Consider the following 24,115-nt stretch of genomic DNA (forward strand, 5'->3'; position numbering starts at 1 on the left):
AAGCAGCTATTACAGAACTCTCAAACTTCCACAGAATACCATGAGCTTCATATCTCAAAACTTCTTTCAGAGTTCCACAGAACAAAATCTTTTAATGTTCCCAATTCCTAAAGACAAAATGCTGATAGCTATGACTTGATTTGTAATCCTGTGTTTTCACTGGAATTTGCTGAAAGTCACAAAGGCATTTATCATAGAATCATAGAATCAGTTGAGTTGGAAAAGACATCTGAGATCATCAAGTCCAACCCTTGGGCCAACTCCAGTCCCTTTACCAACTCATGGCACTCAGTGCCACGGCCAATCTCAGTTGAAAAACCTCCAGGGATGGGGAATCCACCCCCTCTCTGGGCAGCCCATTCCAATCCCTGAGCACTCTCTCTGCAAAGAAGTTTTTTCTGCTCTCCAACTTCAATTTCCCCTGGCAGAGCTTGAGCCCATCGTGCCCCCTTGTCCTATTGCTGAGTGCCTGGGAGAAGAGACCAACCCCCACCTGGCCACAACTTCCCTTCAGGCAGTTCCAGACAGTGCTGAGGTCACCTCTGAGCCTCCTCTTCTCCAGGCTAAACACCCCCAGCTCCCTCAGCCTCTCCCCACAGCACTTGTGCTCCAGTCCCTTCTCCAGCCTCGTTGCTCTTCTCTGGCCCCGCTCCAGCCCCTCAATCTCTTTCCTCAACTGAGGGGCCCAGAACTGAACACAACACTCAAGGTGTGGCCTCCCCAAGGCAGAGTCCAGGGGAGGGGTCACTGCCCTGGTCCTCCTGGCCACACTAGTTTGGATCCAGGCCAGGATCCCATTGGCCTTCTTGGCCACCTGGGCACACTGTTGACTCCTGTTGAGCTTCCTGTCCCTCAGTCCCCCCAGGTCCCTCTGCCTGGCTGCTCTCCAGCCACTCTGTGCCCAGCCTGGAGCGCTGCAGGGGGTTGGGGTGGCCAAAGGGCAGGACCTGCACTTGGCCTTATTGAACTTCATCCCATTGGAATCAGCCCATCTCTCAAGTCTATCCAGATCCCTCTGCAGAGCCCTCCTGCCTTCCAGCAGGTCAACACTCCCTCCCAACTTGGTGTCATCAGCACATTTGCTGATGATGATCTCAATCCCCTCATCTAAATCATAATCTAAATAATTTTCTCCCAAGCAGTAATAGTGAGCTTAATGATTTGAAGTTTTCCTTTCACACATCGAAGAATCCTCCTTTTAATTTGCTGGAGTTTTCAAAGCAAACATGATTTTAAACGCTTTGAATTTTTATTTAAAAGCAGAGACAATGAAGTTGAGCATGTCAAGTAATGTTCTGTATTCCTTTGCCCCACTCCAAGGCAGTGGGTCCGAGCTGATCCGGGGGTTCAGCACCTCTCAGAGCAGAGCGATTCCCCCTGTTCTCTCCGTCCCTGTCCCATCAGCGATCCCAAAGCACAGTCCGCAGGTCTCAGTGCGCTGTCGCACCCAAGCATTTTGTCCCCACTCCAGAGGAGGGACTCGCTCCCTCCTCACTCCAGCCTGTCACCACTAGAGGTCTTGTACTCCCTCCGTGAGCTGCTGTTCACTTCGTGCTGCCTGTTTTTTATTTATTTATTCCGACGTGAGCAGACCCAGCACACTCCTTGCATACAAACAGCGACAATTACAACCTAAAGGACCTATTGTACCTTCTTTTGGAGTAACATCAGTGCCAGCGAGAGCCTTGCCTACTTTTTAAGGCTAAGAAGACACCTTTTCTGCAGGTAAACCAAAAGCTTTCAGGTAAGAAACCGTTTGTTCTCGGGGACTGGTGCTCTTCTAACAAGAAATGCTGGATTTCCTGCGGTAGTAGTTCACTTTTACAGTTCTGGAGCAGGCAAATCTGTTCTGTGATGTTAAATGCACAGCTGAGGGGAATAATGAATTGCAAGGGATTCAGTGCTGAAATCGTGTGGGGGTTTTCTTCTCGTGTCTTGATTTTTTTAAAAAATCCCCGACAGAAGTTGGAGAATTGACATGAAAAGCAGCTTGTATTTTTAGTAGTTAAGCACTCGCCACTGAATGCCTTTCTACACTCGGGTTCAATAATCGCTGCTTGAAATAAGTAGCATTTCTTCACGAGCATTGAACAGATGTATTATGTTGCTTATAGGCATAAAGATTTTAAGAAGGTTATTTCTTTTGTTAAACCCAACTTCGAGAAACGTGTCTACATCTGTGATTATGGTACAGCACGAATGCCTGTTCTGAGGGACTGTGTATGGTGATTTAAACATTAACAGATCATCAGCTGCCTTACAAGAGCCATAAGCAGAGATCACCTATCGCTGCTGTCCGATCCAACCTGTCAAATTCACAGCGTGGGGACTGAATGGTACATAAAACAGTGATGCTAAAGATGATTTCCTATAAAAACTTCATCATTTCCACGTAGCTGTAAAGCAGGAAAATACACAAATACTGTTTGATCTTGAGTCATTTTCTTGCCAGCAATCTCAACTATCAGAAATCATCTGCTAGCATCTTTATAGGTTAAAAGCTCGCCCCTCCCTCCCAATCCCCAAAGGGCAGCAAGGAAGATTTGCTTCTCAGAGGCAGGCTCGGCTCGCTGAAGGGCTCCCTCCCTCCCAGCCTTGCCTTCTCACTGGCAGAACTTCAGGATGACAGAGGGTTATACACAGCTGCAATCAGATCTGCAAAGATCTCTGTGTATTCACCGAAATTCTCCTCTCTGTGCTTTAAGTGCCTCTCACTGGAATGTGCCAAGAGCAGGAACTGCTGGAAATACAGTAAGTTCTGCACAAGAACCAGCTCTCACACTTGGATTCCCAGCTCCACACACGAGAAATTCAGAGTCACACCAGAAACCAAAGCTTATGATTTCGAAGCTTATTTCACGAAGTCAAACACTGTACGTAGGGACTGAATAATATAAAAGAGGTGGTGACAGAGGTGGAGCTCAGATGGAACCCTAGCAAGTCATTTCTGCTGTGCTTCGGCTTGTTGGGATTTATCCTGTGAATTACAGCAGAAAATGTTGATTAGAACTAGGTCAGATGTATAAAAAATAAATGTATCAAAGTAAGCATTTGACTGCTCTGACAATACAAACAGAAACAAGTCAGCACTACTATGAAGAGATCTAATAAAATGTGTTTTTCAACTTGAAAACATTAATTTCCATTTAAATGCAAAAGAACCCAGAAGAGAAACTGCACTGAATTCTATTTTTTTTAATTACCCATTTTTTTGACAGTCTTTCAAAAAATATGTAAAGAAATAAGGAAATCAATAGTAAGAACATTGCACTTCTGTCAGGAGCAGGAACGTGAGGAAATAGGTATTCAAATGAAAATGAGAGGGGAAAATGTGTCAGGAAACATTCAAATTCCCTGTCCACTTAAAAAAAAAAGGATAATTAATATTATATTTAAATGAACTAAAATGCTGGCTTTAGTATAAACACCACAAAGGGGTGGGTAAGGTAAAAGAAACGCTGCTTTGGTTGAGTGTGTACAAAGTACAGCCCAAGGAATCACAGACTGATCCTGGAGAACCAATAGGGCTCCCAAAGGTCAAGCAGGAAGAACGTGGGATCTCTGTCGCCGCTGGAAAAGTGCAGGTTAGCTGTGGATGCAACACATGCAGGGAGAGAAGCAGCTGAAGCACATCAGGGGGATGGGAGTGAGATGCCAACTTGGCCACCTGGCAGCTAAAGCAGCTCTGTCACAGCACATGGGGACACGTTGCCGTAGTAACTTCAGAGAGAGCAGAGCACGAGGATGAGGCAAATGCACTGGGAAAACAACAGAAATAACATGGAATGAAGCCACACTTGGATTCTAATCTAATAGAAGTGTTTCAGTGGCTCAGGGTGGACAATCCTCATGCTGGAGGGATATTTATTTCATGGAGGGACTTAAGTGACATTCACCCTCATTAACAGAGCACCTCAACACAGAGTGTAAATACATCAACACACGGACAGCATTAAAAGCAGGCAAAATAGAAACATGAATAATTCCTAATAATCCAAAGACTTGAGGGCCAAGATGTAGTTATTTTTGTATTCCCTCTTCACTAGAATATTGGATGTTTTAAATGCTCATTTTACTCTCACAAGTACTATGGGGTAAGAGGGCTCTTCATAGCATTTCACAGTCTGTGAGGGTCTATGTTAATCATGGTCTATATTAATTAAAGCAAAGTTTTCTGTATGGGCAAAGAAACTTATCCAGACAATCCAGTGTTTTCATGGCGTTTGCAGCAATCACACCACACAGATTGGATGTAATTCTGAACTCCCTTTCAGGTTAAGTCAGAAGTTTCAAAATTTATTGTATATTAGTGTCAGAAACTGTAAAAAAGAAAAAGGGTGACCAGGAGTTTCTATGGGCCATACAGTTCTCCGTGGAGTTTGTTTGGTTTGGTTGTTTTGATGTTGTTGTTGTTGTTTTGGGGTCTTTTTGTTCAGAAACAAGTTGGAAAATCTCTGGAGGAAAAGTGATAAATATGTAATCTCAAAAGTAATTAAAGAAAAACTAACGAATCAACTGTTTCAATCTAATGTTAAAAATCACCAGTGTTTATCTTGGACCACAAGCACATTATTGAGAAGGTCTGTAAAAATCCTGTGCTCACAGAATCCTTGAGTCATCACACCTGTTTAGTGTCATGAGAGGAGGAGCAACACAATTACAAAGCAAGCATGGCGGATGCTCAGTGGTGCCATGAATCACAGAATCACAGAATGGATTGGGTTGGAAAAGACCTCTGAGATCATCAAGTCCAACCCTTGGTCCAACTCCAGTCCCTTTACCAGATCATGGCACTCAGTGCCACGGCCAAGCTCAGTTGAAAAACCTCCAGGGATGGGGAATCCACCCCCTCTCTGGGCAGCCCATTCCAATGCCTGAGCACTCTCTCTGCAAAGAAGTTTTTTCTGATATCCAACTTAAATTTCTTCTTCTTAAATGAAGAACCACAGCAGCCTGAAGTTTCTCAGAAAACCCCATTAAACCCAGAGAACTGTGGCACATTTAAACAAACATCTTGGTCACCTTATACAAACACTAAACAATACCATCCTGAAAGGAAAATATAAGCAGAATTTGAAGTGACTTGCTAATGTAGCAGTTCTGTTGCCTCTCCAGAAATAGCTGTCCCTGCCAATGCATGAGCTGTCCTAAAATGTACTGTTTGCTGCTGTAAAGGCACAAATACATAAACATTAGGACAGGCTGCTATGCAACAACCTCTCGTGTTCCTCACGTGGGAAGTGGGAAAGAGCTGCTAATCCACCCAGACTTGCAGCTTGCCAACGAGCACACCTTACTAATGATTCATTTACAGGAACATTCAGCTCCTCTTAGTAGGTCTGAGGTTTTAATTTTCCATTTATACACATATAGCTCATTGGTTCTGTCTCTCTGTGTTTTATAGCTGACTGAACAGCAGCTCCTTCCACATCTCACTGACAGCTTTGGATTTCTGACTGAAAACACGCTGGGCTGCTTTGTCTTGTTCTACCACTTCCTTTACATTCATATGATTTAGCTAAAAGGATGTACAACCATAAAACCAGCAGATTACCAGATAGAATAATACAGAGCAATTTTGTAACACAGTGAGATGGTAAAAGCAGGTGCTCTGTATGATTTTAAGACATGTTACGAGTTAGACAGGCAAGACAATGTCAATATTATTTTATTTAAGGCTTTTCCAGACACAGATAAAAGCAGTAAAATAATGGTTTAGGGTATGGCATAAAAGAAGCTTCATTTGCTTCGGATAAATCCTTTGCCATCTATTTTTGGGGATGTTTTTAACTTCACACTCATTTCCCAGCAACATTCAAAAAAGTAGTTTTTTCATTCTCTGCACTGTTCTTTTGCTGCTGTTTTTTGTTGCTTGGTTGGGTTTGTGCCATAAACCCACTCCAGAACTTCTCCTCCTGTCTCTGCCTGGGATGAACACTCTACTGTAACTGATTTAACTTGTGCTCAAGTCTGTGTTCAAACACAATTGTGTAATTTACTGCTTTCCCCATGATGGTAACTTTGTGTCCATCTTCAAGGTGCCTGTACAAATAAATGATGGAAAGCATTAATGAGAATGAGGTCAGAGGGCAATCACTTGCCAGGAGCAATCACTGCTTGGAAGCTGAGCTACCTTGTCCAGAGCACAGTCACCAAAAAATGGAGCTGTGTCACCTCTTCAGTCACTGCTGCCACCTCCCTGGACCAGCTGAAATCTTCCATCCTGGCCTCCAGAGACCTGTGCAGCTTCCTCCCTGCTTCTCTGCAATCCACTCATTGCTTCCCCACAATTCCTGGTGCTGTTTTCCAGCCTGGTCCCACAGGCCAGGAGCAGCTTCCTGCCCTGGTGCATCAGACACCCGCTGGCAAAGCTGAGCATGCTGGTGCCCTCAGGCTGGTCGTTCCACCAATCCCTTCCTCAAAGTGCTGTGCCTTTGTCCCGATGCCACTGAGCCAGCTGGGCACTCAGGTAGGCAGAGCAAGGCTTGTCCTGCCAAGTGTCCCAGTGCACTCAGTCCCATGTTGGAGAGAGATGGGGCAGCCAGAATTCCACAGAAACAATGGAACTCCACACAAAATACAAGCAAAGATTAAAAACACTACCCATGATTTACATCCTGTAGCAAAGATTGGCCAATGTTTTGCATTGAAAAGGACTCGAGGCCAAGCTGGGAACTTGCAGGAGGGGATGCAGTGGCTGGGAGGAAGGAGTGTTGTGTTCAGTTCTGGGCCCCTCAGTTGAGGAAAGAGATTGAGGGGCTGGAGCGGGGCCAGAGAAGAGCAACGAGGCTGGAGAAGGGACTGGAGCACAAGTGCTGTGGGGAGAGGCTGAGGGAGCTGGGGGTGTTCAGCCTGGAGAAGAGGAGGCTCAGAGGTGACCTCAGCACTGTCTGGAACTGCCTGAAGGGAAGTTGTGGCCAGGTGGGGGTTGGTCTCTTCTCCCAGGCACTCAGCAATAGGACAAGGGGGCACGATGGGCTCAAGCTCTGCCAGGAAAGATTTAACTGGAGATCCAAAAAAAATTCTTTGCAGAGAGAGTGCTCAGGGATTGGAATGGGCTGCCCAGAGAGGGGGTGGATTCCCCATCCCTGGAGGTTTTTCAGCTGAGCTTGGCCGTGGCACTGAGTGCCATGATCTGGTAAAGGAACTGGAGTTGGACCAAGGGTTGGACTTGATGATCTCGGAGGTCTCTTCCAACCCAACTGATTCTATAATTCTATGAATTCCCTGCTGCAGGTACCAGCAGGAACTAACCCAGAGAGGGGAGCAAACCCATCAGCTGAGGGACCCAGCCCAGGGGGCAAAGGGCACCACTGAGCCAGTCAAGCTCAGGAAAGTGCAATAACACCTCTTATTTCTAAGCCATATATTTTAAATTTACACATATTGTGCAGGTGAATGTCTTGGTTGATGATTCACTTCCTTAAAACTAAAGGGAGCCACCTCCTGTATTCCCAGAACTAAGACACTCTATTTGATTTTCCTCTTTTTTTTCTTTTCAGCTGCACTCACTGTAGACAAAAAAATTCAATTAAATTTCGACTACATGGTCAGAGATGAGACTAATACAATATATTTGTGAATGGTTGAGACAAAGCTTTATCTCAATAGCACTGCTTGAAACTGCTGAAAGTCATGTCATTCCAGAAACTTTTTTCTTACTTTTAACGCATCTTACAAAAAGAATAAAACCCAATAAGAGTAATTTTTCAACAACTCACATCCATTACAGGAACAAATCTGCCCATTGTGTTTGTTTAAGATTGATTAACAGCAAGTAGCAACTCTTGGAACAGTCCCATTTTGCATCTGAATTGTATTTGAATTATTTTTGATATTTAAATTATGTCCAATAGGGGTTTATATTAAGGTTTTAGTTCTTATATAACAGTGCTTTTAAGCATGAAAAATATCTGGGAGTCTGTTTAGTAAAGGAACTGGCTAAAAAAAAAGCTTCATAGCAAAAAAAAAAATATATATATATAAATCTTCCTAAAACAGAGTTTTTCATATTGAATCTTGGGTAAGATGTTTAATGGAAAGCATAAGGAATATTGAATTAAAGAACATCCCGTGGAAACGTGGAGGGATAAAGCTTCAATAATTACAGAAGGTCCTGCCAGTGGGTGTCCCACAAACTACAAATATTCCTCCTCCTCAGGGGTGGGACTCTTCAAGGAGCCACTTGTAAGATGTCCCAGTTAATTAAAATCTCAGTTATAATGTAAGAAAGAATCTTGAAACTGCAATAACACAGAGAAACACTTCCCAAATATCAGTGACTGCATCAATAATTTGTGCATATGCTGGACTCTTCTGGGGAGATTCTGTCACTCTCACACTTTGTCCCTGGGCTCTGGCAGAGTAAGGAATGCTCCTTTAATAACCCTTTGCACCAGCCTAATGAGAGCTGGATTTATTATGCACTTACAAAAAAACCCAGAATGGAGATGGGAGTTAAAATTTCTTTGAATAACTAAATCAGGGATTATTTTAGCTCTTCTTTTTTCTTCCCTTTTTTTTTTTTTTTTTAATGAGAAATAGAGAAACCAATCAAAAGCCTGTGAAAGGGAAGGTGATTAGTAGAGGAGATGAACACCCACCTGATGACACAGTTAAGGTTACAGTTGTCACCACACAAATATACAAAACACTTGTGGAAACACAGGAGAGAAAATAAGGAACATTCCCAGCTCAAGTTATTACAGCAAACTGCTGGAATTTGAACACGCCACCATTTTTCTTAATATAAATGTTGCACTTAACAAATACTTGGACTTTATTTTTAAATAACTTCCTGCTTGTGGCTGCAGTGTTTGGGGCACTGGTTTAATTTGTACGTGCTCAGTTCTGAAACTGTACCTACGTGGGGGCTGCTGAACTGGACCCCCAGGGCTGCCCTGGAGCTGGGACAGCAGTTTGCCAGGGAAGGAAAGGCACATGGAATTCCAGACTGCCCTGACTTGTGCTCCATCAGGAGTGTGACTGTCCCTGAGTTGCTCCAATCCAAGAGCCTCCAAATCCTAAAAACTGCAAAAGGACAAGACCAATCTCCTGTTCCCGGTTGTTTCCATTGCTCAAAGGTGACACCTCACCTACCCTGGCATTAAATCCTTCTGACAGCAAATGATACCCTTATTCTGAAATTCAACCTCCCTTCCCCCCAAACCCCCAGTATAAATCCTCCTCAGAATAATTACTTATAACAGGTCTTTCCAAACACAAACTGGGTTTCAAACAGTTTCCAGCAATTCTGCAAACACAATCACCAAAATATTTTATAGTGCCATGTCATCTGACCACGTGAACTCCTTCAGAGGATGACAACTAATATGCCAAAAAGACACTTCTTTGTGTTGTTTTACTGCCAAAATGTTCAGGGCTGTTTGCAGAGTTTTCTTTTTCCTAATCACTGAATTGGGATTTAATCCAAACAGATTGTCCTGCTCAGAAATCAGGGTGCTGACACCTTCTGCTGAGCAGAGCCAACAGAGGTGATGAGTGTGGATACGTGGCAGGGAATGGCATTCTGAGCAGCAAACAAACCAACCCAGGGGCAGGCCCAGGTATAAACACACTTGGGAGTGGGAGGGCCAGAGAAATGGCATATACAAAGAATATAATCTGCTATGCCTCTGATATTTGGTGTATGCACCTCCTGAACTTGTAAGTCTCCTGTTTTTATGATTAGTCACTGCAATACAGAAGGTGTGGGAGCATCAGTGTGAGTCTCACAACACAGAAAAAGGTTGTGATTAGGACTATTATGATCTACACCTCAACTGTATTTTCCATATTAATAGCATTGGATTTGAAAGCAGTTTCAGAGCTGTGCTACTGAAGCTCTTCATAAAAGCTTATTAGATCATGGTTGGTAGAATCATCCTTATTATATCACTCACCTGAAATGAAATAAAAAGATCTGTTTATGAAGAAAGTAATTTTTTGGTTTTTTTATTCCTATAGAACTGAAGGACAGAACAAGCATTTGGCAGATGCTGCACCATCACATAGACAAAAGAACTTTCAAGATGCTTTAAGAGGCATCTTTTAATGATATATTGACAGCATCATTATGGCATGTTTTGTAAACAAATTCTTCTCCCATATAAGTCAGAATAAACCCACTGAGCTGAATGTTCCATTCCAGTTTCCTAAGCCTGGACCTCGTGAGCTGTTCTGTGGTTCCTGCTCAAACACTCTCCAAACTGTGGCTGCAACTTTGGAGCCCTGAGAGTCTGGAAAACCAGAGGGATGGGAATCAAATTTCCCAATTGAATCATTATCACTGTTCTAGGCATGTTTATTAAGAAGCAGAAAAGTAACTTGTTCTGCTCAGTTTTTATTTTAAAGGATGCTGTTAATATTTTATATCTTAAACCAGGATTACAGGGCTTAGTGCCAGGAATTCAGTAATGTATTTTTTCTTAAATATTTTTCCTAAAAGAAAGACATTTTTCTCTTAGAATTTCTTCTATTTAGAGAAGATATTATAAAAAAAACATTGACTATTATACAAAGACCTTTATTTTTTTTAATGGCACTGTAGTCACGTAAGTTAAAAGCGTCTTATTTAACCTCTCCTTGGTACATCTTGACCTCAAAAATTAAATACAACAAACATTAAAATATTCGAATTATTTTAGCAAGTAGTTACAAATAATTCATCTTTAAAAAAATCAAAAAACTTTACAATAAACAAGAGAAGAAATAATACTGCCCATAGGTTAATGCCAAATAAATAGGGCAAGAGAGAAGAAGGAAATTTGAGACACAGGATCAGTAGTGGAGCTCCCTTATCCCTTCCAGATTATCATAACAGTGTAAATGGCAGTGCTGCAATTATAGAGTTCCAGGCCATTAGGTCTGCCCCAGCAGGTTGTGCAGCTCAAGGAGCAGATGCTCTGGAAGAACAGGGCATTCAAGCATGAAAACAGCAAACCCAGAGAGTGCTCACCAGGATTTTGGAGGGGAGAGAAAAAGAACTTGCACTCTGTTGGATTCAAGAGCACAGTGTTGAGGATTTCACAGCACTGTGTAGGAAGGAGGTTCTTTGGTGGCAAAGGTGGCAAAATAGGACAAGGGGGCACGATGGGCTCAAGCTCTGCCAGGGGAAATTGAAGTTGGAGAGCAGAAAGGAATTCTTTGCAGAGAGAGTGCTCAGGGATTGGAATGGGCTGCCCAGAGAGGGGGTGGATTCCCCATCCCTGGAGGGTTTTAAACTGAGCTTGGCCGTGGCACTGAGTGCCATGATCTGGTAAAGGGACTGGAGTTGGACCAAGGGTTGGACTTGATGATCTCAGAGGGCTTTTCCAACCCAATCCATTCTGTGATTCTAAAGCAACTGAGGAAAATAAATAAGGACGGGGTGGTTTACAAAGCTGGAAAAACCCAACTGTGCCCTTGTCCAGAGGCATTTCTGCCCTGCTGCTCCAGTCCCTCAGCAGGGCTGTCCCCACAGCTCTGGGCACCACAGTCTCAGGCCAGGCTGAAGGAGAGGACTCTGCAGCCTGGGGGGTGCTGGGGACACACAAAGGGCAGAGAAAGAAGCCTTGGTGGGCTGCTGACAGAAACCTTCCTCACTGCAACATGAAGGCTGTGGCTTTCTGGTAGCAATTCCCCAAACAAGGGACACAGACAACTCTATGAGTGTAAGACATTTATTTTTTAAACCAGCAAAGGCTGTTCCCCCTGAATTAGGTCAGTCCCTGCCATCCAAGGACACACGTGCCCTCGGGCTGCCAGTTGGACAGCCTCATACTCCTGCCCCAGGAGAGAACAGAGCAAGCTTGACACATCACAGCTACAGTTCTGGGGGTTCTTCCACTATTTCCATGCCCCAACTCTCTTTCTTTTAATTTTACAAGACAAAAAACCAAACTAAAACTGAAACACAGCCCTTTCTGTGTTGCTGCCACACTGTGTTTAACCCTAATTCAAGCTTCTCCAACTCATGCTTGTTGCCTGCCTTGCTCAGCTTCATGGCAAGGTACTCCTTTGGCTCCTTGTTCAACTTTATCTGGAAAATATTGGAAAAATGCATTCCCAGTCCTGTCTGAAATGAGGCACAAACCACACCTTCGTGCCTCATGTTTTATCTGCCTCCTAAATAACACAGGAGCCCATTTCAGTGTTTCCCCTGAATCACTCTGCTGCTTACCCAGATTAAACCTGAAGCTGTTCCCAAGGAGACCTTTCACAATGCAGTTATTCTTTAAAGTAAAAAGCACTACAGTCCTCTGAAAAGAACCTCCTTGCAGAGGCACTAAGGCAACACACTGCTCATAGGGCATAATGAAGGAGGGAAGCAACTTGTACAAAATTGCTGAGATTACACTAACAGGCCCCAGGAGAACATGCCAGGGATCCAAAAGAGAAGGAAGGTCATCTTTGTTCCTGAGATACTGGAGCAGGGCAGGCCATACTCATGTTATGTAACTACTTTGGAGATTGTTCTTTTCTTCTCCAACTCACTAGAGATGACAAAACCACATAAAATACTTAATTACTTGTGCCATTCTGCATTCTGTGCTTAGAAGAGGATCAGAAAGCAGAGAGAAAGTGGTTTTAAGGCAATATGTATCAATTTATGTGATGAACTTACTTATTATTTCCTAAGGATTTCACACATTCCACGACATATGAGGAATTAAGTTTCTATTAATTTATAGAGAATGCTGCATATATTTCATCTTCCCGTCTCCTTGTGGAAAAATATTTCCAGATTAGAAAAATAACTTGAATATACTTATTTCCATGCAGTTTTTTAGTTTTTCAGGCTTACTGCAGTTCAAACAAATAACCTCTGGACTCCTCCAAACTGCCAGTCTGAGTAAAGGCTGAACAACAACACCCCCAACACTGAGTGACAAGGAAGTGCCACACACCTCAGGACACTGCAAATTTATTAGACACTTCTATCAATTATTAACTTCTCTGACTATCTAAGCACAACTTTGAAAGCTAAAAATAAAATTTGAATTTATACAAGACACAAAATCAGTTGTAAGACACAGACATTAAGAAATACCTGATAGGAGAAGAGGCAAAGGAACAGGCAGGTCCTTGTTTTGCCCTTGACATCATTGGCACGTGGGCTTATGTTGCTCAGAGAGGTTGGGCATTTCTTCTGCAAGGTTCAGAGCCCTTGGTGTGGGCACAGATGTCCATCCTTCCTTTAGTGACCCAGCAGTAGGTCATTAAAGGGTCACTTCCCACCCTCTGTCATCTCAGAAACTCACCAAGGTTAAGCATCACCTTTCCCAGGAGTTCAGTGAAATGTTTATCTACATTTTTGGTATTTATGTTTTCTTTAACCCATGACTGCACCTGTTCTTTTCTGACACATTTCAGGACAGAATGGGCACAAGATCCACCTGATTCCAAATGTTCCCAGCAGGAGATGCACTGATCTCTATGATACTTCAGTATGTTACGAGATCACTCTCAACACATCCTAGAGCATCATCATCTCACTTCTGTAATAATTCCTTTTTAATATCCTATTAAATTCGTTGTCTCACTACAGGCACCATTTTATCCTCCAAGCCAGCACAGTTGCACAGAATTCCACCCTCTGCTTCCATGAGCAGTTCTGCAGTGGTGCCAAAGAGCCACTGAACCTCAGCCTGTAACTTGGGAGTGTTGGGACACCTCCATTGCTTTACACTAAGAATTTATGTATTTAAGACATTATTTCCATTCATATTTCTTTGATATTAAGAAATAGCAGGTATCATCAAGGTGAAGAGCTGATTACACCAAAGCAACTGATAGAAAAACTAAATTCATCCTTCTCATTTTGTTTTTTTAACATGCCACCCTAAGCCCTCCAGACATGAAGGGCATTTGAGTTGGAGACAAGAGTCCAGTCCCTGTGTAACTCAGACTGTTTCCAACTTACTCCGTGAAAAAATTAGACAAGTTTTGGATAAAGAAGCAGCACCCATTTTCTTTCTAAATGCTAAGAAAAGAGTTGTTTGGCAGCTTTGAGTGCTCCAGGCTCCTACACTCCTCAGTAACTGTTAGAACTGAGACCATTTTAACTTTCATAACCTGTCCCAAGCCAGCAGTAACAACAACAAAAAAAGTTAAAAAAAAAATAAAAGTAACAAAAAAATGGTATTTGATTAAAGTGTGAAGAACAAAAAAGCCAGTTGTTTGCTTTACCCCAGTGGGGCAAGATTTGACTGATTTTTCTTGCTGTTGCTATGAGGAAAACCAGTATCTAGCCATAAATATATTAATAATATAACCCAATGCTACCCATGATAATAATGCTGTAACTTAGAAAGGCATCTCTGTCAAAGCACGAGCTGCAGAGCAGCTTTCACTCAGTGCCTGGGGCTCCAGCATGGGGAGGGGTGTCAGGTTTGGGGAGCAGTTGCAAGGCTACTTTATTTTTCAGGCTCTAAATAATTAACTGAAGTGGGCTTCTTCCAAATCCTCCCCTCACAAACAGCAAAGCTGTTCTAAAGCAACTTCTCTCCACCTTTAGAAAAGGTAGAGAGTCAGGCAATAATGATGCTACAATTCATTTTTAGAGGCACCTGCTCTGCATAATAATAATCTGTGCACCTCACAGGCAGCATTAAACTGCAGGGCATTAAAATATACAGGACAGAAGTGGTGTATAAAATGACAGAATAAAGTCACAGAGAATTATGGATAAGTTGGTGAGCCAGTCTGAAAACATGACTGAAAACATTACCTTCATAATGCTCATAAAAGAGACTCAACCTGCAGCTGTCTCATGGATTTAAAGGGAAGTATTGCAGACACAAGGACAGAAAATACACCTGTGTTGTCCCTTGCCATTCCTTATTTGCAACATGAAGCTGCTGGGTTGTTAAATAGGCAGTCACAATACTAAATGTTGTGTTTTTACCAAGTACTTGTAAGTTTTATAAATCTGAACTTTGAGTTTCCTTAATTCCTTGACTATGGACAATATGATATAGAACTGAAATTTGCAACTGCAAAGTCAAAGGAAGGGAGCAAACATGCCAAAAGACTTCTTTATTATGTAATTCTCTATTTAATCATAATACATGTCACTGAACTCTCCAACATCAGCAGCCTGGTGTATTCTGATATAAAATTACTCGTAGCAGGAACTCCCAAGAAACAGAGGCTTCTCTCTTGCTCTGCTCCTCACTAGTGCCCCTCCAGAATGGGCAATTCTGGCTCCTGACAGGCTGAGGATAAAATGAAGCAGAACTCACCCAAGAAGCTGCATTACCACCCTCAGTGCCAGTTGTGCCAGTGCTTCGTTTTGCAAACATCCAAAGACCAGATCAGCCAATGCATTGGCCTGACTTGGAGGCTGCTCTGCAAAACCCCAAAGCCTGAGAAAGGCTCCCTGGGATCCTGCAAACAGCCCTGGGCACAGCTGAGACCAGATTTCCTCAGAGGATTCCCCAGCTCCTTGTATCTCAGCCCACACTCTCCCTGCACTGCAGATTTTCCCACCAGGGGCTGGAGCCTGTGGGAAATGTCACTCTGAGCATCCCCCTGCCAAAGCCCATAATCATAATTCATAGAATCATAGAATTAATTAGATTGGAAAAGACCTCCGAGATCATCAAGTCCAACCCTTGGTCCAGCTCCAGTCCCTTTACCAGATCATGGCACTCAGTGCCACGGCCAAGCTCAGTTGAAAAACCTCCAGGGATGGGGAATCCAACCCCTCTCTGGGCAGCCCATTCCAATACCTGAGCACTCTCTCTGCAAAGAAGTTTTTTCTGCTCTCCAACTTCAATTTCCCCTGGCAGAGCTTGAGCCCATCGTGCCCCCTTGTCCTATTGCTGAGTGCCTGGGAGAAGAGACCAACCCCCACCTGGCCACAACTTCCCTTCAGGCAGTTCCAGACAGTGCTGAGGTCACCTCTGAGCCTCCTCTTCTCCAGGCTGAACACCCCCAGCTCCCTCAGCCTCTCCCCACAGCACTTGTGCTCCAGTCCCCTCTCCAGCACTTCCTGCCAGACAGTTTCTGGTCCTCCACTCTAAGCTGCCATAATTTAATCCCCCCACACTGAAAATGTTCTTCAGAACTGGCATCTGTGCAGAGGCACAGAGAGGTATGTTCAGCTGAGCACACCAAGAGCATCTCAGGTGGGTGAAATACTCTGTTCTTGCATTTCTGAGGCACTGGCCTGGAGGAACACAGGTAAAAAAAGCCTCAAGATGCAGATTGTAAAGTCCAGCCCTGTTACCAGGTGGAGATCTGGCCCAATCCCTCCACACAGGTTGCAGTATTTGCAGAAGAAACAGAAGCCATGGGAGAATGTGTTGCAGCAAGAGCCTGGCATGGGCTCCTCTCTCACTGCCTCCCAACAGAGCCAGGCTTGGCATCCAAGGGAGAGTAACAGCTGACTCCTTGCATTTATGAACACTCCCACATAGGGAAGTGGAAAAAAAGGGGAAAGTTATAGAGATCCTGAAGAATCTTGGCTGAAAACACTGTGCTTGCAGGGCATTACCTGCAGCTGCAGCACAGCACACTGCAAAACTCTTCTGGGCTCAGCTTTGCCCTGGCATCCTGGCTCTGGAGTGATAAATTCATTGGGAAAAAGAGAAAACAGAAAGCTAAGGGGCTGCAGCAAGTAGTCAAAGGTTGGTTTTTTTGAAGTAAATAAATACTGTAATGATGAGAAAACTCAAGTGTAGGAGTCTGAAGGGAAGTTGTGGCCAGGTGGGGGTTGGTCTCTTCTCCCAGGCACTCAGCAATAGGACAAGGGGGCACGATGGGCTCAAGCTCTGCCAGGGGAAATTGAAGTTGCAGATCAGAAAAAAATTCTTTGCAGAGAGAGTGCTCAGGCATTGGAATGGGCTGCCCAGAGAGGGGGTGGATTCCCCATCCCTGGAGGTTTTTCAAGTGAGCTTGGCCGTGGCACTGAGTGCCATGATCTGGTAAAGGGACTGGAGTTGGCCCAAGGGTTGGACTTGATGATCTCAGAGGTCTTTTCCAACCCAATCCATTCTGTGATTCTAAGTCCCAGTGTTCAGCAGGGATTGTGTTCTGGTTTTCAGTGCTGGGCAGTGGAACCCGCAAATGGAGCTTTGAAATTTGCTGCTCAGGAGAAATGGGAAGTTTGGCTGTTCCAACAGACAGAGTAGTTATAATTGACAACCAAAGAGGAAGTTTAAAGGTCAGTTTTATGAGCTAATCCTTCAGTAACCAAACTGCTGAGCCCTGTCCCCTCTGTCATACCCCAGTGTGTGAACCTGCCTATGCACAGGCCACCTATAGAAATATTTACATATAGATCTGCCAGCACCTTACAAGCTGAATATAAACCCAGGGTAGGCCAAGGTGTAAGATGTGTGCATACTTTGACACAAACATCAAGTACTTAGCAGTATTTTTTCAGCTGCTAAGAAAGAGCACTGAAATTTTGTGATATGAACCAGCTTTTTGGACTCTTTCCAGCTCCCCAACCTGTCACGTTGGATAAATTCCATCTCCCTGTAGGCATCCAAGCAGTTCTTCAAGAGAAATTTCTCAGTTTTAAGTACACTTGTCTTTGCAAACTAACACTGAAACAAAATCCAGCTTGTGTACTATATATAAATATGTGCCTGAAATACTTTCCTCTTAAGTGAATAAAGGGTTGTGTCTTACCTCCTGACACTAAAGCTTGCATGAACAATTTCCAATGGCTGCTCCAGAAGAAATACTGAGATAAAAATGTTTTCTAATCCTTGAAGCCTTTTTCCCTGAAGCAGCCAATGGGATGTATCATCTTTTCAAAGGAAAAGAACTTATATTTTTATTAGAGTAGAATAAAGGAATTTCAAGTATCATAAACCTGAATGTTATATTGAGAAATAAGCTCATCATAGTTTTGTCTTTCACTGTGTTTTCAGCACTTCTTGCAGGATGGCATTGCATCATCTCAGTCAAATTACAGGCAAACCACACTCAATTTGCACTCCTCAGACTTGCTTTGCCACATCCATTTCCCTGCTGCAGTAAATATTGCAGCATCTTCCCCACCCAGTCTCAGCAACCTGAAGGAATTTTCCAATCTTGCTGTAAAATTAACCAAAGCCCTTGAATCCCTTCCATCCCTGCAAGGTTCCCTTTCTGAGGACTGGAGCATCCACCCTGCCCTGTGTTCCTCATCTGTGTTGGATCCTCTGCCCCAGTGCCCTCCAGCCCACCTGGAGGTGGTCACAAAGCAGCATTTCTGAAAGAACTTCATGCCTTTTCCTTCAGTCCTTGTTTCTCAGCCAAACTCCAGTGAAGCTCGTTCAGCATTAACCAAAGTACTGCTGTAGGAAGATCTGAGCAGGGAGAGGAACACATGGAGAACTCCTCTGTGGCCCTGCACAGCACCAGGAGCAGAAATTCTGTGTCCTGCCCAATTAGAGTGAGAGAAGAGTATTACATAAGACAAGCTGTGCACTGGGGAAAGCTCCAGATACAAAACCACGCTACAATAATTAGTCCATCTCTTACAACAAACACATTTACCTTTATAAAAAGTGCTTTATTCTGCAGGACCCAAAGCAATAAGACTCCTTGTAATCAACAACTGGCCCCTGTACACAGAGGCATTTCACAATCTCTCCCAGCAGTTTCATCTTTCCTGTTCCCTGCCAGCTCTTTCCTGTGTATCACAATAAGCTGCAAATTTGCACTTCTGGGGGATTGATTTTCCTTTACAGGCCCTGCATGTGTCATCTTTTTTCCTCTGAAAATATTCCCTTCAGAAGCCTCCTTGCAGTTCTCCAGTAACTTTCAGCACATTTCCATCCATTCCTTCTGCAAGAAGGAAGGGCAGGAAAAGGAGAGAATTTTCAGCACCATCCAATTCCAATGGTTTCAAATCCATCTCCTGGCTCTTCTTGCTTGCAGGTGATTTATGTTTCACTGCAGGGATTTCAGAGACATCTCTAAACTCATCCTCAACATCTCTAAACTTATCCTCAGCATCTCTCACTGCTTTGGGGAATAAAACCAACGTGAGTTTTATAAAAAGAAGAGATGTGGCTACACAATCAGCTTGGCCAACAGCTACTGCTGAAGCTTCTGGTGGAGACAGAAAACAAACTGGAAGCAAAGCAAGTGCAAACCAAAGCACTTAAAGCATTGAGTTTTTAACTCAAAAAGTTGAATTTCAGGCTGTAATTTTTCATTTTGAAAGCAGGGGGGAACCTGCCTGTGGAATGAGAGCTCTGCAGCCACAGACAAGCACAGAGTTCACAGCAGCCCCAGCACAGCTTCTGCTCCCAACAATATTTTAGGGATACTGGAAAGATTTGCAGCTTGGAGGGAAAGTGACAGTCACAGGAATTCCTTAGAAACTGAGGATCAGGATTCTCCCACCTAGGAAACAGCTTATTCTCAAACACAAATCAGAGCTGAAGACATCCAGCTGACTCTCTAAACTGAAAATGTCCATCCAGCTGCACATCAGAGAAAATCCACATTATACTGGGTGGAAGACAAATCAGACATGACAGGAAACTGCTGAGTCTGATTGTGTTATCTTACAGTTCTTACAGCTCTGCCAGCTCTCATGGAATCAGAACAGGCTGGGCTGGAAAGTTCCTTAAAGATCACCTTGTTCCAACCCTCTGCCATAGAGTGAATCTGGAAATTCAAAGTGTGGATGCACAAAAGTACAAGGCAAATTACACTGATCATCTTCCAGTTGAAAGGCCTCACAAAATGCTTTTACTGAGTGACATTTATTGAAGAAAAAGTACCCAAGCATTTTTTTTTCAAGAAATATTGACCTTAAAGTGTGCATTAAAACCCCCAAAATGCTACAAATGTCACACTTTCACTATGAGGAAAAACACACTTTTTGAGCTAACCAGTCAAACGGAAAATTAAGGTGTGCAACTGCAGCTGAAGGAGTTTGAAAGCCATGTCAGATATTTTCCTTCTCCCAAAATTGCAGAAAAAGCCCAGAACTGCCACACTCCCACACCTGCACTCTTTCAGAATCCCCATTGCTGTGTGGGTTTCCACTTCATGCAATTCCCCATAAGCTCCATTTATCCCCACCAGCTGCACTCCCCTACCCACACTTTGGTCATTAGACTGAAATACAGACCAAAACCAAGTTTGATGCTCTTGAAGAAATCAGGAAGGCAGAGGTAGGAAAGATGGGTTAATAATTACTTTAATTTCCTCTGCCTGGCAGTGTAACTGAGCTGTGTGTGCATTGCTGAGGACTCAAACCCCAGTACTCAGGTTGGCAAACCAGTCCCATTGTTGTTGGAGGGGACAGGCTTTGCATCTTGGGCTTTTGTAGGCAACCCACATATTCCAATTACACACTGGAGCAAGAGTAAGTCTGTGCTGCAGAGCCACCCCCACCATCAGGAGGAGTGTGCACAAGGCACAGAGAGACTCTCAAAGTCAAGGTTTGCTTTAACAGTATAAGCCAAGCCTAAACTTTAAAAATGCACCAATATCTGTGAGTCAGATTGACACATCCAACCACTGAAAGGAGGAGCAGGAGAGGATCTCAAGCCCCAGGAGTGATGGGCAGTGCCCAGGGAAGGGATGGGGGGAAGAGGCTGCAGAGCTGGGTGTGAGGCCATGGAATCATGGCCCACATGGAACCCCAGGGAATCTCTATTATCAAAACTGGTTTCACAGAATCCCAGACTATTCTGAGCTGGAAGGGACCCACAAGGATCATCGAGTCCAACTCTTCAGTCAATGGCCCACACAGGGGATTGAACCCATGACCTTGGCATTGCTACAATCAAGTTTTAACCAACTGAGCTAATCAAAACCGGTACTGTTATTATAAGGCATACATTTAAAACTGATTCAGGCTTTTTGCTATTAATTAATTAATACATTGAAAGCGTTTCTATAAAAGAGATCCTTAGATTTTTTTCAGTGAAATAGTGATGATCTGTAAATTGCTGCAGCAAAGAGTGAGGAATTCCTTCCTTCCTTCCTTCCTTCCTTCCTTCCTTCCTTCCTTCCTTCCTTCCTTCCTTCCTTCCTTCCTTCCTTCCTTCCTTCCTTCCTTCCTTCCTTCCTTCCTTCCTTCCTTCCTTCCTTCCTTCCTTCCTTCCTTCCTTCCTTCCTTCCTTCCTTCCTTCCTTCCTTCCTTCCTTCCTTCCTTCCTTCCTTCCTTCCTTCCTTCCTTCCTTCCTTCCTTCCTTCCTTCCTTCCTTCCTTCCTTCCTTCCTTCCTTCCTTCCTTCCTTCCTTCCTTCCTTCCTTCCTTCCTTCCTTCCTTCCTTCCTTCCTTCCTTCCTTCCTTCCTTCCTTCCTTCCTTCCTTCCTTCCTTCCTTCCTTCCTTCCTTCCTTCCTTCCTTCCTTCCTTCCTTCCTTCCTTCCTTCCTTCCTTCCTTCCTTCCTTCCTTCCTTCCTTCCTTCCTTCCTTCCTTCCTTCCTTCCTTCCTTCCTTCCTTCCTTCCTTCCTTCCTTCCTTCCTTCCTTCCTTCCTTCCTTCCTTCCTTCCTTCCTTCCTTCCTTCCTTCCTTCCTTCCTTCCTTCCTTCCTTCCTTCCTTCCTTCCTTCCTTCCTTCCTTCCTTCCTTCCTTCCTTCCTTCCTTCCTTCCTTCCTTCCTTCCTTCCTTCCTTCCTTCCTTCCTTCCTTCCTTCCTTCCTTCCTTCCTTCCTTCCTTCCTTCCTTCCTTCCTTCCTTCCTTCCTTCCTTCCTTCCTTCCTTCCTTCCTTCCTTCCTTCCTTCCTTCCTTCCTTCCTTCCTTCCTTCCTTCCTTCCTTCCTTCCTTCCTTCCTTCCTTCCTTCCTTCCTTCCTTCCTTCCTTCCTTCCTTCCTTCCTTCCTTCCTTCCTTCCTTCCTTCCTTCCTTCCTTCCTTCCTTCCTTCCTTCCTTCCTTCCTTCCTTCCTTCCTTCCTTCCTTCCTTCCTTCCTTCCTTCCTTCCTTCCTTCCTTCCTTCCTTCCTTCCTTCCTTCCTTCCTTCCTTCCTTCCTTCCTTCCTTCCTTCCTTCCTTCCTTCCTTCCTTCCTTCCTTCCTTCCTTCCTTCCTTCCCCTTCCTTCCCCTCCCCTTCCTTCCCCTCCCCTCCCCTCCCCTCCCGGAATTGTTTCCTGGGCCAGGGAACATTATATTTAAACTGAGTAATTGCCAATGTTACACTGATTTGTTAACTGAAGCACAGACACCTGTAACTCATTGATACTCACCAGTTTGTGTTTTCAGTTCCAATAGTTGGACAATCCTACCCATATATTTTCTATTTCAGCTTGATTTAATATAAATAACAGCATCAAAACCTTCATTATGGTTTGTAGGAACCCCACACTACTGGATGCCAAGGAAGGTAAAAACCAACAGAGTTAAACCAGCACTTTGCAAATGAAGAATGCAGGAATCTCTCTCACATGCCTCTACAGCCAAAGGAAACAGCTCTCATAAAACCCTTAAGGGCTTTTTACTTGTGCTTAAAACACAAAGGATTAGCTTTCTAAAGCTTCTTTCTGAAATTAATTGGGCAAGTATAACTTTTAAAGTAGTCCATCTGCCTGGAGCACAGCAGCTGGGATGGGAAGTGGAGAATGCTACTGCAATATTTGGATAAATTCTCAAACACACTGTAAAAGGTCTGCAGTAATTAGTGGGGGAGATGAGACTTCAGAACTTGGCAGTGCAATGTTATTTGCAGAAACTGTTGGACTTGTTTATTGTGGCACTTGTTTCCAGTGCACAAACAGCACAGTGATTTCAGGACTTAATGCTTGCAAATCATCAAAGGAAAACTTGGTGTTAATGCACATATTTATGTCCTCAATATTTAATGTGACATTTCTCTCTGCAGTGAAATAATCCAACAGTCATTTTCTTCTAAAACTTTGTAATAGAAAAATATCACATTATTACTTTGCTTAAATGATATTACAGTGCCTAAATGATGCCTCAGAACAGTTTGTTATACTCTGTAACAAGATCTTTCCCACTGCACCCATCTCGTCAATTGTCATAAATTAAATATGGTAAAGTCTGTGTAATACTTAAAACATTAAATAAAACATTCTGAGCTAATGGAAGTACTAAGGCTACTGAAACTACCAGTGAATTAACAAGAAAAAGAATTGATGGTAAATTAACACTGAGCTGGGAATTTAGCCCCAATAGTGCAAATCATTGTAATCCTAAACCCAAACTATGCTGGATTTTTACAGGTCTCTTAGAACATTTCCCATATTTTGCATAATTTTCTCCTCTTATCCCTATTCTATTCTAGCAGCCAGATTCAGATTTAGTTTAACTTAATAAAAACACAGGACAGGCACTTCATATTTGGCTACAGCTCATGTGTGGGTTCTGAAACTGAGCAGTTACAAATCTGTTACTGGTCCAGCACTGCTCATGGCACATCCTGAGCCTGGGCTCAGACCATTCTGGAATAGTTGGAGTAGGAGAATTCACATTTGTGGGCCAGTCTGTCACACATGTGCTCCATGGTCATAGTGACTGTATTCTTGTCCTGGCTGATTCTCAGCAATGGAAGATTTGGTGGGCACTGCAAATGTTCAGTGTCTGTTTTTCCATGCTGAGCCCTGGCCAAAGGTGGCAAAGCAGAGCTCTCCAGGCCAGTCTCCTGCTGCAAACTGAGTGTGCTCACATGGATGTGCAGCCAACTCAGTCCTGATTCCCAAATAACTGATATGGCACAGGAAAGAGATCTTATCGCCCCAGAACAAAGTTAGACCTGCATCAATCACACTTTAAAATAAATTAATTTTATCTTGGCCAGAAATTCTACTCAAATCTGAACACTAAAATGAGCAAATCTAAAAAGGAAGAAAAAGCAAACCTAATCTGGTTGTATTCAAACTTCAACTTGCCTCCAAATTAAGAACTCACATTTATGTTGTTTGGTTTTTGATGTCATCCATAACAGGATTTAATGGCCATTTTCAAATCTGATTATTTAGGAACTGTATCTGGGACCAGATTCAGGCCTATGATATTTTATATCCATTGGATATAAATATATATAAGTATCATTTTTTGCATTGTATTGCATATGGTTAAAACTTGGTTGTAACAATGCCAAGGTCATGGGTTCAATCCCCTGTGTGGGCCATTGACTTAAGAGCTGGAACTTGATGATCCTTGTGGATCCCTTCCAACTCAGAACAGTCTGTGATTCTGTGATATGAAAAA

General features: G+C 43.4%; 1 protein-coding gene across 2 annotated transcripts in view; it reads right to left on the reverse strand.

The window, feature by feature from the left end:
• DOCK2 (dedicator of cytokinesis 2) overlaps window positions 1-24,115 on the reverse strand; it is a 184,486-nt gene that overhangs the window by 68,812 nt on the left and 91,559 nt on the right. The window lies entirely within an intron of this gene.

This window comes from Pithys albifrons, chromosome 15, assembly GCF_047495875.1.
Source record: "Pithys albifrons albifrons isolate INPA30051 chromosome 15, PitAlb_v1, whole genome shotgun sequence".
Taxonomy (NCBI): Eukaryota; Metazoa; Chordata; class Aves; order Passeriformes; family Thamnophilidae; genus Pithys; species Pithys albifrons.